Genomic DNA, 15904 nt, shown 5'->3' with positions numbered 1-15904 from the left:
AAGCTCACACTCACTACACCGCACAGACTCACCCTCACACACTCACCCCCTCACACTCTCTCACCATCTACACCCCTCAGCCTCACACACCCTTACCCTCATCCCCTCACCCTCACACACCCTCAATCACCCTCACACACCCTAACTCTCCCCTCAACAACTCACACACACTCACACTCCCTCGCTCACCCTCACCCTCACACACACTCACACCCCCTCACACTCACACCTCATCACCCTCACACACCCTCACTTCCCTCACAACCTCACACCCTCACAACACTCTCACACTCACTACACCTCACGCACTCACCCTCAAACACCCTCACACACACTCAGCCACCCTCAGCCTTGCAAAATATCAACATCAACACCCCTCACCCTCACACACCCTTACCCTCATCCCCTCAACCACATTCACCCTCAGTCACCCTCAAACACCCTCACTCTCAAACTCACCCACTCGCACACCCTCACACTCCGTAACTCACACTCGCACACCCTCACCCTCACACCATCACACACCCACACACTCAATCATTCACCATCAAACACACACACTCACCCTCACACACCGTCGCACAACATCGCTACACTCACAACCTCACACCCCTCACAACACTCTCACACTCACTACACCGCACACCCTCACCCTCACAGAGTCACCACACTCACCCTCTCTCAACATTAACTCCCTCAGACTCACACACCCTTACACTCATTCAGTCACCCTCACACACCCTCAGTCACCCTCACACTCACACACCCTCACCCACTTACACAACCTCACACTCCCTCACTCACCCTCAGACACACTCACACAACGTCACACAACCACACCCTCTCACTCACACTCACTCACAATGAATCACACTCACCCTCACACACCCTCACACACCGTCACACACCCTCTGCCTAACAACACCTCTCTCACCCTCAAACACACTCACACACCGTCACACACCCGACGCCTCACACCACCTCACTCACCCTCACACACACACCCCCTCACCCTCAAACACCTTACACTCACACACCCACGCTCCCCTCACACCCATCACAACACTCTCACACTCACTACACCTCACACACTCTAAGCCGCAAACAACCTCACTCACCCTCACCCTCACACACACTCACACGCCCTCACCCTCACATCCCAACACCCTCACACACGCTCACTCCCCTCACACCCTCACACGCCTCACAACACTCTCACACTCACTACACCTCGCACCCTCACCATCACCATCAAACACCCTCCCACACACTCACCCACCCTCAGCCTTGCAACTTGTCACAATCAACACGCCTCACCCTCACACACCCTTACCATCATCCCCTCACCCTCATTCACACTCAATCAACATCACAACACCTAACTCTCAGACTCAACCACTCACACACAATCACACTCCTTAACTCACCCTCACACCGTCACACATCCACACACTCACACTCCCTCAATCAACATCAAACACCCTCACTCACCCTCACACACCATCACCAACACACACCGTCACACACACTCAGCCTCACAAACACTCAATCAACTTCACCATCACACACACTCACACCCCCTCACACTCACACTTCCTCACACTCACAACACTCACGCTCACACCCCTCACCCTCACATCCCTCACTCTCACACCCCTCACCCTCACACAACTCAAGCCACAAATGGGTGTGCGATGGGAGGACGCTCAGCTTGCAGGGCTGTGCTTCTATCCCCTGCTGCACTCTCCTGCTCTCTAGAAAGGTGGCATAACAACAAAAGCTGCCATCAAAATCACGTCTATACAAATCATGTGGCATTCCAAATGCTATAGGTGTCACATTCACAAAAATTACAACTATTGGCATTGTAAATGACAAATCTGTCAATGTAGCTATTTGGAGAAACTACACACACAAAAAAATAATCATTTACAAGACCAATAGCTCCTACTTTTCTAATGCGAGACCTATTGCATTTCCAACGCTTGTTTATTTTTTTGTGCTTTATGAGAATGAGAATGCATTTTTTGTATCCCTCTCCCTTGTGTGCTTCTCCCCCTGCCACATACTCACCGCCCCCCTACAGCACTCCCTGGTGCTGTCTCCCTCGTGTTGCAAGCTCTCTTCATGCTTCTTCATCTGCCAAGCTCCCTAGCCCCACCATGATTGCTGCCTTTTTTAATGCAACTAACAACCATTGACAAAGCCAATAGTTCCAGTTGTCCCTTTTTTGTACATACACGTCAGTCCTCTATATCAGCGTTTGGAAGATGCTCGCATGAAGTGAAGATGATAATACAGCAGCAACCACACTCCAGGCAGGGCAGGGCATGAAGGAATGGAAATCCTCAAAGCTGCAAAATGTGCCTTCATGCGCAGTTTGGGGTGCAGAGTGCATGGTGTTAGAAGAATGCACGGTGTTGGCTATTTTATGACCCCAGGAAGAACCCACATTCGTCAGAACGTATACTAGGACTGTGTGAATTTTTAAAACAACCAGGTCCGCGACATCTAAAATCCCAGGTCTTTCCTGCCACAAGAAGCGTAAACATCATTCCCTGCTGGAGACAGGAGACTGAGGTTCTGTCAGCGGCCACCGGAGGGCGCTCCTCCCATGCTGCTGAAATCCGAAGCGCAGTTTCCTCTTCCGTGTCACCGGCGGCAGAGAAAGCACCAGTAGGAAATCATCACTTCCGGCCACTCTCTGTGTCCAGCCTGTTGCGGAGGAGGCAGGGCCCCTGTTTGTCTTTGCTCCATCCCCGCCGCCTGAAGGCCCCAAAGGTGCACCTGCCCCTCCCCAGGACTGGAGGAGAGAGCCTGGAAATGTCTGAACAGGTTTGTCCGGGGACCTGGGGGGTGTCTTTCGCTTCGGCCCTGGATGTGTTTGTGTTTATCATTTTTGTTGAAGAAGTGATCTGTGTGCACTGCGTCTTACTGCACTATGAGGAATCTATCCGCATAAAATATGTGCGACTGCACTGCATGTTACTGCACTTTGAGAAATGTGTGCACACTGCACTGCTGTTTACTACACTGAGAGAAATCTGTGCACGCTGCCTGCATCTTACTGCACTATTAGGAATCTGTGCACTGCACTGCATCGTACTGCTCTCAGGGGAAGCTTTGCACGCTGCACTGCTTATTACCACTACGAGTAATGTATGCACCACACTGCATCTTACTGAAGTATGAGAATTCTGTGTCACAACACTCAGGAATCTGTGCAAACTGCTCTGAATTTGTACAAACTGCTGCTTTTTACTACACGTTGTGGGACATTGACTGAGGAGAAAGTCTGTGAAAATGGCACCATTTTTTCCTACTTTGTGAGAAATGTGTGCTTTCTACTAATCTCTGTGAACCGTCTTTCAGAGAAAATCTGTGTATTGCATTAGTTTTTCCTACTCTGTGATGGCTGTTGACAGGAAAGGAAATGTGTGCACACTGCTTTGCTCTTTACTGCACTATGGGGGGATTTGAAATAAAATATGAAATCTGTGTAGACTCCTCTCTACCTTTGACTACTCTGCAAAGGGTGCTAAGAGCACATCTGTAGTCTACAAACGGAATCACTTTTTTACTATACTTCGAGGGGTTGTTAAAAAAGAGTAAATCTGGCTGCACTGCTCTTTACTCTTCACTGTGAAAAATCCATCCATACTGCACAGATTTTTACTACATTATGTGACTATGTGTGGCATGTTCATAAGAGATGAAGAGATGAGCTGTGCACATTGCATTGTTCTTCTTTGCTACATAACGAGAGGTGTTTGCAAAAGAGGAAATCTGCTGCACTATTTTTTTAACTGCACTAGAAGTGGTCTGTTTACATCTACAGGAGGAAATCTATTTTACAATAGAATGAGGGGTAGTTAGAAGTTAGTTAATCTTCGTACTCTGCACTGCTGATTATTTCATTACGAGATGCATTTACAGAAGAGGAAATGTGCACCTTGCTACCAGTGCTTTAAATGGGAAAAAATAAGTGCAGGTACTCATTAAAATGCGCAGGAGGTGTAGTGAGTGGGCGGGGCTAGGGGCGGGGCTAAGGGCAGGACATGATGATACTTAACGACTTCTATAATAGTTGCAGCACACACCAAAACACATGATAAATGTGTTTATATAAACAAAGCAGGTTAACTCATTACACAAAATGAAAGAGAAATGCAATAATATGTTAACATTTCCTTTTTTTTCAATAGTTGAACCTTCTTAATGCCATACTGTTAATTGCTGTTGTTTGGCACAATACTATATATTTTTGAGCAAGTGAGTAGGAAGAAACTGAAAATATCCCCACTTCGAACCAAAGCTCTTATGGCACCAAGCAAATCATCATGCCCCTCCCCAGAAGATATCTCTTGTCTCTTCCATCGATCTATCCATTCATCCTTTCATCCAACCATTTACCTGCTGATGTTCACCATTTACTGTTTCCATTCTGTTGTCTATTCAGTTTTTCATCCATCATTCAGTTGATTTTCACCATTACGTCTGTCCACCCTTCATATCCAAAACTATCCATCCTTTCTTAAACCTATCCATTAATCTTTCACTCATTCATCTCTTTATCCACCTTTTCACTCATCCATCAATCCTTTCGCTCATCTATCCATCAACCCTTTCACTCCTTAATACCATCCGCCCTTTCATTCCATCCACCCTTTTACTCAATCCCTCCTTTCACTCATCCATCATCCACCCTCTTTCACCCAACCATTCACTCATCCATCCATTCATCTGCACATCTACCCTGGCTCACTCATCCACCCATCCACTCACTCACTCACCAACCCTCCCTACTACGTTATTTATGAACCTTTGTCGCCACAGACATGTACACACAAAGGACCACCCATTTTCTTTAAAATACCTCCTGAGAGTTTCTTGATTCTTTCTCTCTCACTTTTTTCTTTAAAAAAACAGGCGTACAAATGCAGGCAAACAGACAAACATAAGCAGACACACAAAAGATTTTGGTATGTTAAAAGCCATGTTATACTCTTCAGTATGGCGTTTTTAATTGCCACTGCCAAGGGATTGCCAGGATTTCTGTGTTTACGCAAATGCAGAGGATAGTGTGAATGTGTTGACAGCACAGGGCCAGAATGGACCCCAGAGCTGCCAAGGTTTCAGATTGCTATGTGTGACATTTTCATATTTTCATTGTAATTATGAGTGACATTTCAACGATGTGAGTGACACTTTCTCACTAGCAAAATGAGGGAATCGTATAAATATAAAAAAATGACACATTTGAGTCGAGCTGCTAATGTTTCAGATTGCTTATGTGTGATATTTTCATAGATTCAGTGGATTTACGAGAGTCAGGCAACAACTAGATGTGTAACACTTAGAGGGGCACATTCTTGCGAGCATAGCCATGGTATGAAGTCAATGGAAGTAGACAAATATCAGAAATTGCACTCATTTGAGCAACAAGGAAATCAAACTCGGCAGCAGGTGCTTTTGAAGCTATTATTTAATTTCAATAAAAATCAGCACCCTCCACCCAACCTCAGCTTCAGGTGCGGCCAAACCACATTTAACAAAGGGATCTCTGTGACAAAAACTGAGCTATCTACATACAATACAGTACAATACAATATGCCTTTTTGAAGGCACATTAACCATCTACGCTACTTAATGGTCATAGTGCAAACTGTCAGTAGAGGTTAGGAAGGTGGGCGCCTCAGTGCAGAAAACAGTTAGATTAGCGCTCCAGGGGCCTCTTCGATCGCATTGTCTGGGCATTAACCCGCTGATCAAGAGAAAGGACGTGTGAAATTCCGCCGCCCTTTTGTCTGATAACATTTCTTATATTCAAAGTGTTACCCTGCACTGACTTTTCACTTTTCACTACCTGAAGTGCTGCGCTTTCAAAATCACACGTGCGCACACTAGCAGGTAAAATGAATCTCCACCCAGCTCTGTCAAGCACAGCATGACGGCGAGCATCGGACCTTATTTAAAAGAGCCCTGCTGAATAGCTCAGCTGGGGCTCTGATGGGCGGGAGGGGGCTGCAGAAGCGGCGACTCGGCTGCCAGTGACATGTCCCACTCCGGCTCACCAGCACAGCCACGAGCAAACCTTTTCATGAGTACCGGTACTCTCCTCGGGCAGTAGAGAAGTGCCGGTACTCAAAGTGATAAATTTAGGAAGTGCCGGTACTCAGTACCGGTGAGTACCGGCCCATTTAAAGCACTGCTTGCTACTTTTTAACTGAACTAGAAGCAACGTTTAAAGCTGTAGGAGGAAATCTATTTTACAACAAAATGAGGGGTGTATACAAAAGAGCAAATCTGTACACTCTGCACTGCTGTTCACTGACACTATGATGTGCCTTTACAGAGAGAATCTGTATACACTGCACTGCTTTTTCCTGTATTGTAACGTCCAGTAATGGGAGCCAATCTGAGTACAGTGCATTGCTCTTTATTACAGTATCAGGGAGATTTACAGAACAAAACTGTGCAAACTGCACTGCCTTTTTAGAACACAGTGAGGGATTTTTACGAAAGAGGAAATCACAAAGCCCTGTTTTTACTACATTATAAGGGGGGCTTATTGATCTGTAAGGTGCACTGATGTTTACTCACACTAAGAGAAGTGTTTAGAGTATAGAGTATCTGTACACTGCATTTTACTTGCACAACAAAGGGAATTTACTGAGAAATCCTTAATGAATTGCACCAAATATTACTGACACTTTGAGGGATATTAATTAAACGAGAATCTGTCCATATTGCGCTGCATTTTACTCACAAAGTGCAAACAGAAAACAACATTTCTACTTAGCACTACTTTTTATTGTGCTTCAGTTTGAGGAGGCATTTGCAGTAGAAGTCATCTTTCCATCTAGTGCTGCTTTTTACTGTGACAGTGGAAGAGAGGTTAGGACATGAATAATCTCAGTTAGATATTGATGCTTTCCGCTATCCAGTCTGTCCGTTACACAGACCTACATCTCTCTGTTACCAAACTTCTAGCTTCTGGAGATTTACTTTGTATATTTCCCTTTTATAAACCCTAGGCTTGTTCTCTATAATCCAACTAAATGTTTCCAGAACCACAGGTGCTGCTTGCTTCAATCAGTGTCACACTGATCCTCGTTTATCTAGCTAATGTATGAGAGGAATAGGAAATTGTATTAGTCCCTACATGAGGGTGAGTCCTTGTATATGTGGCCTGCTTAACAAAGCAACCCCTGGTAGCTTCTCCGAGGAACCCTCTTGTTTAATAGATGTCTGGCATAGGGTGTGGAATAGACATTTAGCCTCCTGTAGCCCATTCTATCCCATTTGCCGCCACATCAGAGCAGAAAGCCTGACGGAGATGAACTAAAAATATCCTATATTCTTGTTGGCTACTGCTCCAAATTACACAAAAAAAGCTGCCTTGTCGATTGGAGACTGGTTTGAAAGGTGAATTCAAAAAATGTCTTCTGGTTTAGCTTATTGTAGAATATTGCCTGTTTCACTGAGGTGATTGCGGAAGAGTGTGTGACAGACATCATTTCACAGAAGAGCTCAGATCTGGAATTTCAGTGCTTGATATCCAAAGAACCCATTTGGGCCCTGAGCAGTGGCATACTTTTTTACCTGTTTATGATATTTCTGCCCATTGAACTAGTGCCAAGTCTCACACAATGCCATCACAATAGAGTCCTTAAGACCAACAGTCTACAGGGGCAGAAAATGTGTTGGCTTAAACTATGCAGATATACCATGACTTGGTGTGAATCCATTCTTTACCTTTGATATACAGAGCTAGCCTCGGCACTTTATATTACATTGTTTGCATCAGATTCTCTTAGTACCTGACCTATGTTATTGCATCGTCTGCCTCAGATTCTCCTAGTACCTGACCTGTGTTATTTTATTGTGTGCTCTTTGTTCATTATGTTACTATTCTAATAGGTGCAGATTTTCTAACGAACGTGCTACCTTTTATCCAGGATTGGACTGCCAAGTTCTGTCAAATAGATTGGTAATCTGTGGAGGGTGTGCAGTTGGTCTGTGTTGGCATGGCTGTCCAGGGGTGTAAGAAAAGAACAGCAATTTGTGAAGGGCCCTGTTTTGGGTGAGAACTACCCAACGTCACTCAACACAATATGAGGGTGTGTGTCTGGGCTGGAATCTGATAGCAAAATAGAGCACCTTGTCCAAAGAGGATAGATGTTAGCAGGGATTACTGTCTTCAGGTATGACGGATAGAGAAAGTCTATTAACCTCGAAGTTCCTGAAAAGCTTTCTGCAATGTGCTGTTACAGGCAGGACCTTTATTCTCTAGTTGTCATTTCCCAGGATCTATTCAGATGCAGAGATAGAATTGTACCTTGGAGCAGTACTTGTAGTGTCAACATCTTGAGTCTTGTAGTAAATGGTGGATGCGATAGGGCTGTCTCAATGTCCCACAGAGCTCAGAAAATCCATATTCCCCTTCATCTCACAGCTTGAGCTCTGTGGCATGACCAGTTGAATTCCAACAAAGAAGACACCCTAGACCAGTTCTGCCTCACCTGACCTTTGAACTGACATTGAGAAAAGAAGCCCATCCCATGAAGAAAGATCTCCACAAGGCACAGCTTGCAGAAGTCCTGCCTGGAAGGGAGATTTGCACAAGGCACAGCTAACAAGTCCTTCATGGTGGTGGCCTTAAAGAGGTGAGAGACCCACAAACCACAAGATCATTTAAGCCCGGAAGACCACACTGGACACAGGGTACACCAAGGGACCAATTTGGATTTCAGCGAATGGTTTATTCCGTCACAGAAGTGACAGACATCCTGTCCGCCCTATTTAAAGTGCATGATGTCCTTGTGAAAAGGCAGTCAGGACATATGTCTTGTTTTGAGGCAATAACTTGTCCAGCCAACTCTAAACCAGGACCTTTGTCTGCAACAAGAGTTGTAGAAGCAGCTAGAACCATGGCCTCTTGACTATTATCTGACTTCTGCTGAACCCTGCAGAGTGAGTGCGCTGACAGAGGGGAGTTGGGGAGCTAAAGGACAGGAAATGAGGTAAACCTCAATTTAAGAAATATGGCTCGGTAGAAATGGTGCATCTCCTATGCACAACGAACACCTCTCGCTCTACCAAATGAACATTCAGTCACAAAATAGCCTCCTGAGCCCCAAACAGACAAAGTTAAGTCAGATATCATGTAAAGGTAGAAAAGGGGGGAAAAAGATGAATATGCACACATCTGTTGCAGGGATATGTTGGCTAAATTATTGGTTGTGATAGATTCTCTTTAAGGACTAAATTACTGATATTGTTGAATATTAAATTATATGAATCATTGGTTGTTTGCCTTATCTGCATGTATAATGGATGGGCATTACAGTGAACCCCTCATTCTGTTTCACAAAAAAGCTGCATCTTGCAGAACTTTATGTACTTTATGAAGAACTAAACACGTGCTTTTTTAAGTTGTCTTTCAGGGCCAGAACCAGGCTGTGTAAGCTGCACCAGTTTTAGGGAGATGGACAGATATTGTGGATATAGCAAACCCACATCAACTCACAATAATGCTCCAATCTTCAAGGTTAGAAAAACCTGAAATTCTTAAACCACGGAAGTAGTTGCAAGTGTCAAAGGTGACTTAATGAACAGCAAGGAAAAAACAGGACTTGGCATTTGAGCTGCTCCAACATGAACAGGAAAGCATTGAGAAGGAGTTTGTGAATGGATTTACTTTTATTATGTACTTGCTGAAGAGTTACCTTTGTTTTATGCTTCCTGAAGAGTCACTGAATGAACAGAAGGCCATCCTGATTCCTCTCTTTTTCCACAATCTGTTCTTGTTTAAATTGAATCTTGTCCATGTGCATCTACCTAAAGGTGTACCTCTAGCATGTGGGTGCTATGTGAGCACCCTTGTTAACTAAGTTTCTCTGTGAACACTAGTAAATCACCTCCTTTTCTGAAGTTTATGCGATGTGACATGATCCACAGAACTTTTAGTTAAATATCTATGTATGTTGAGATATTCCATGCTAAGTTTCAAAGATGATAAAGAGATGTATTTTACTATCAGTTAAACATTGTGAACTCATGTCCCATTATGTTTACATTTAGTAATTCTAAATATCTTTACATCCAACAGAAAAGCCTTGAATGCATGAAATGATTATGAATAAAGAAGCTAATGCTGTAACTCTGTAAACATAGCAGAAACAACGAGTTCCAGTATTCAGGAAAACATCGATGCAGTTGGCGACAGATGAACCTGCACATAAACTGACAGATCCTTGAAAAAGCAGTCAATGGCAGTTCATTGGATGTAAGAGTCAGAGCTGCACTCCTCCAAACCACAAGATTAAGAAATGACATCCAGAACATTTAGACAAGAAAACTGGCAAACCACCTCCTATATAAACTGATGTCCAACTCCAGTCTTGACCATGGGATCCATATGATGCGGTTACCACAGTACTCCGTTTTCTAAAGCAATAGCAGACAATCATTAAGTGGTCTAGGTGTATTGTACACTCTTTCTGGCTAACCCTCAGCAAACAGAGAAACTGAGTGGAGCCAGACAACCTTAGGGCTACAAAAAGAGGAGTTCTGCTATCTACAATTTATGGACTGTCCCAATTTGCCCAGACCAGAAGGAAGATAAATCTTTACCCTTAAGCATGCATAACTATAGTCAAATCTAAAGACACAATCACCTACAAAGAAACCTTATACATATTATGACTGTGGTAAGTATTTGGTGACTATGGCACGTTATTGGTAAATCAGAACTCAAACGTGCAAAATACCACACACACACAGGGAGTGTGAGAATAACACAAGTGCTTTATCAGCCATGTTGGCCCTACAGGGAACACAGTCTTTCGATGTAGACAAATATATACCCGACCCACAGATGCTAACCAAGGAGGAAGAATCCTACACATGCAGCGAGAGCTTTAGTTTGTCATCACTAATAAAGCTTCATCAGCAAACGCACACAGGAGAAAAACCATTCAAGTGCAGTGAATGTGTTAAGAGCTTTAGTCGGTTATCAGAACTACAAAGACATCAGCGAACACACACAGGGAAAAAATCATACAATTGCAATGAATGTGGAAGTAGTTTTAGTTATTCCTCAAGTCTTAGGATTCATCAGCGAACACACACAGGAGAAAAACCATTCAAGTGCAGTGAATGTGCAAAGTGCTTTAGTCAGTCATCACAGCTCCAAAGCCACCAGCGAACCCACACAGGGGAAAAACCATTCAAGTGCAGTGAATGTGGAAGTAGCTTTAGGTATTCATCAAACCTGCAGAGTCATCAGCGAACACACACAGGAGAAAAGCCATTTAAGTGCAGTGAATGTGCGAAGTCCTTTAGTCAGTCATCACAGCTCCAAAGCCACCAGCGAACCCACACAGGGGTAAAACCATTCAAGTGCAGTGAATGTGGAAGTAGCTTTAGGTATTCATCAAACCTGCAGAGTCATCAGCGAACACACACAGGAGAAAAGCCATTTAAGTGCAGTGAATGTGCGAAGTCCTTTAGTCGATTAGCAAACCTGCAAGTACACCATCAAACACATAATGGGGAAAAACCATACAATTGCAATGAATGTGGAAGTAGTTTTAGTTGTTCCTCAATATTAAGGATTCATCAGCGAACACACACAGGGGAAAAACCTATCAAATGCACTGAATGTCCAAAGTACTTTATACAGGTATCGCAGCTACAAATACATCAGCGAACACACACAGGGGAAAAACCATTCAAGTGCACTGAATGTCCAAAGTACTTTAAACAGGTATCGCAGCTACAAATACATCAGCGAACACACAGGGGAAAAACCATTCAAGTGCAGTGAATGTATGAAGAGCTTTAGTCACTTATCAAACCTCCAAAGACATCAGCGAACACACACGGGAGAAAAGCCATTTAAGTGCAGTGAATGTGCGAAGTCCTTTAGTCGATTAGCAAACCTGCAAGTACACCATCAAACACATAATGGGGAAAAACCATACAATTGCAATGAATGTGGAAGTAGTTTTAGTCGTTCCTCAACATTAAGGAATCATCAGCGAACACACACAGGGGAAAAACCATTCAAGTGCACTGAATGTCCAAAGTACTTTAAACAGGTATCGCAGCTACAAATACATCAGCGAACACACACAGGGGAAAAACCATTCAAGTGCAGTGAATGTACAAAGAGCTTTAGTCAATTTACACACCTACAAAAACATCAGCAAACACACACCGTAGAAAAGCCCTACCATTGCAGTGAATGTGGCAGCGCTTTTATTGACTCATCATCATTAAGGATTCATCAGCGAACACACACAGGGGAAAAGCCATTCAAGTGCAGTGAATGTATGAAGAGCTTTAGTCACTTATCAAACCTACAAAGACATCAGCAAACACACACGGGGGAAAAACCATATTATTGCAGTGAATGTGGCAGTGCTTTTATTGACTCTTCATCATTAAGGATTCATCAGCGAGCACACACAGGGGAAAAACCGTTCAAGTGTAGTGAATGTAGGAAGAGCTTTATTCACTCAGGACACCTAAAAGAGCATCAGCGAACACACACACGAGAAAAGCCATTTAGATGCAGTGAATGTGTGAAGAGCTTTAGTCACTTATCAGCCCTAAAGAAACATCAGCGCAAACACCCTGGGGAAAACCCCTACCATTGTTGTGAATGTGACAGTAGTTTTAGTGACTGTTCAGCATTAAGAAATCATCAGCGAATGCACACAGGAGAAAAAGATTCAATTGCACTGAATGTGTGAAGAGCATTAGTCACTTATCAGGCCAACAAAGACATCAAGAAATACACACAAGGGGCAAAAACATTAAGGTGCAGTGAATGTGTGAAGAGGTTTTGTTGATTATCAAATCCAGAAAGAAATCAGTGAATGCACACAGGGGTTAACCCATACCATTACAATGAATGTGCAGGTAGGTTTAGTGACTTCTCAACATTAATGATTCATCAGCGATCACACAGGAAAAGCCTTTCAGGTGCAGTAAATGTGTGAATTTCTTTTATCAGTTATTAAACCTATGGATACATCCGCGAATAAACACAGAGGAAAAACTATATATTTTCAATCAAATCATCAGTGAACACACAGGGGGAATACATAGAAGTACACTGAAAGTGTGAAGAGCTTTTGCACATTTTTGATCCCACACAGCCCTCAGCGAGCACACACCTTCATTTAACTCACACAGAAATAATCCTAGATTTGCTGCGAATCCAGACAGAACTTAAGAACATTAACAATAATATTGAACCATCTGTGGACATAGACAGGAGCAACATCTGCAGTTATTGTGACATGAAGGAGTTGCAGAAGAATATATAATTACAATTCTTTTGGACATTCAAATACCAAATGATAGAAGGCCCAAAGCGCATCCTCCCTTTAATTAACACTGCTACTTTAGCAATTCATTTGAATGCGTTCTTGATCAGCTCCCACAATATGGCTTCTGGATATCCGAGTCCCACAAGTAAGTTCTTTGTTCTTAAACATGGTATCTCACCTGGTTGGAGAATACTGTTTGGCCTCAAATAGAAATAATAACATGCATACAGCTTTGACTTACAACTTTTAGATTTATTCATCCAAGAACTCAATAGGATTGTTTTCCCTTCCCCCTCAGGAGGGCAGGTAATTACTTCAGTTGTAATATATATATATTCACATCTTGTCAGAGGGTTTGAGGTTCACCTTTTTGGTAAACTATCGTATTACCCCTTTTTTCCTGTAGAAATTCCAGTCAACGCCCTGAAGAGATTCCCTTAAACGAATCAGGGTTTTGAATTGCGTCGGCAGGCATCACACACTACGGGCAACTTTGAAATTGATTTATTTTGCCTCTGTAGAAAACTATTCAAAACTATTGTTCTACTTATCACAACTGTGTTTTCCCCTGTGACTAGAAGCACTTTGATTTGTAGAAAAATGTGTGCCCAGTGCTGCTATTGTTGTGTAATCATGACTGGTTTTCCGTATAAATGTTCAAACTGATTTTCTTTGCTCACAACTTATTCTTTTTCTTAACTACGCTGTTTATTTACGTGCTTATGTTATGTCTGAATGTTTTTATGATGTATACCAATTGTTTTATGTATCACCTTGTTGTTTATGCGTGAAAATAACAAATACATGAAATTATATGGTGAATCGATATCTTGGGTCCAGTTATTTGGCTAATGGACCTGAGTCTGTTAAATAAATTTAACAGATCTTGAATCGTGCCGGCTGGGCCTTTTTCTTTTTTCAAATACCAATAAACAGGGCACAGGTTCTAAGGAAAATAGTGAGGGGTCTGTTTTCACATGCAAATCACAATCACATCAAATGTAGTGATGGCAGGCCCCTATAATAATTCTCACTTAAATGGTCAACTGCCAATTTTATATAAAAATAACAAGAAACATAAAATAACATTAAACATTTTTTTGATTTTATGTTTTATACCTGGTGTTTTTCTCCCTATCAATTTGTAACTAATCTTGGAAATTGTTGAAAGTGTAAATAGTTTTAAACAGATATGTGGAACTTGGAAATTACATTTAAAAATTTTTTTTTTCCAAATAAATAAAATGCGCTGTTAATTTGCGTTTGTTTCCTGACATTGTTCTTTATACCGCCCCAAAGTGTTTCACATTTACAATGCATAAGTAATAGAAAGGTTAATTTTGTCAAGTTCACTGTACTTCTCTTGTGCCATTCACACATATAAAGGGGACACTGCTGTGAGACGGATAGTTACAAACACGCAGAGGCCAGTGTTTACAGATGCAAGAAACTGCAGTGCTGGGGCACAAAGTAATACATCTTACACATGCTTAATGACAAAGTGGAACTGAGCCCCTTTTCTGAAAAATAGTGGGGGGGGCCCTATTAAACTGGGTCTACCCCCGACTTGTGCCATGCTGATAAATCAATAGTGAATTTGAGTAATGTAGAGACATTGAATTGAGAGAAAGAGAGAGAGATGCAGGATATATTACGGAAGAAAAAAAGTATAAAAGAGACCTGAGACAAGGAGGAAGTAGCAAGGAAGAGAAACGAGAAGGAGCACTGTGGGAGGAATTGTAATTAAAGGCAGAGAGAGAAAATAGGGGCATGGTAAAATAAGCAGTAGACTTGTTAATAACCTGCCTTTTGTTAACATTAGCCAGTGCTTTCTTTGTGACCGTGATGGGGCCTAACTTTTTGATGAGAAGACCGCAGTCGACACTACTGAGTATCGGGGTGCTGAATACCAGCACTGCATAGTCTTGAGTCCACCTGATGCCTCTTTAATCTACCACCAGACACACTCTGCTCCTTTATCTCACCCTAGCAGTTTTCTGCTTCCACCTTTGTCATGTTGGCTGTGTTTTCTCAGCTTTTTCCTTACCCTACCCTGTATGTCGTTCACTGTTTTGATGTGGGGCAGAGGATAATGAGGAAAAATGAGTTCTGTTCGAGCAAAAATTAGTAGGATGGGCCTTACCTGTAACCACTGGCTCAAATTGAGCACTAAGTACAACCTGTGCATTCAGGGTGTGATAACGCGTGAAACCTACTAGATGAAACACATGCTACACGGGGCAAAAGCATATAGTTTTGAAATGTGTTGCAGTGACTGGGACTTGTCCCCAGCTGAGCAGAGTGGAACACAGCTCTGTCCACAGATTATAGAGTGGGACACATCTCTGTCTACAGGTTATAAAGTGGGACACATCTCTGTCTACAGGTTATAGAGTGGGACACAGGTCTGTCCGCAGAGATTAGAGTGGGATACAGCTGTTGTCTACAGAGAGTAGAGTGGGACACAGCTCAGTCCGCAAAGAGTATAGTGGGACACAGCTCTGTCCGCAAAGAGTATAGTGGGACACGTCTCTGTCCTCGGAGAGTAGAGTGGGACA

General features: G+C 42.9%; 1 pseudogene across 1 annotated transcript; it reads left to right on the top strand.

The window, feature by feature from the left end:
- Positions 1–2700: 2700 nt before the first annotated feature.
- Positions 2701–14540, top strand: LOC147745358 (uncharacterized; annotated as a pseudogene). Its single transcript, XR_015307489.1, has 3 exons — positions 2701–2835; positions 9450–9553; positions 10115–14540. The product of XR_015307489.1 is annotated as an uncharacterized LOC147745358 (transcript).
- The last annotated feature ends 1364 nt before the right edge of the window (positions 14541–15904 follow it).

The sequence above is a fragment of the Lissotriton vulgaris genome, chromosome 1_1 (genome assembly GCF_964263255.1).
Source record: "Lissotriton vulgaris chromosome 1_1, aLisVul1.2, whole genome shotgun sequence".
Taxonomy (NCBI): domain Eukaryota; kingdom Metazoa; phylum Chordata; class Amphibia; order Caudata; family Salamandridae; genus Lissotriton; species Lissotriton vulgaris.
Note: the sequence above shows the minus strand (reverse complement) of the source record. Positions and strands in the feature narration are given on the sequence as shown.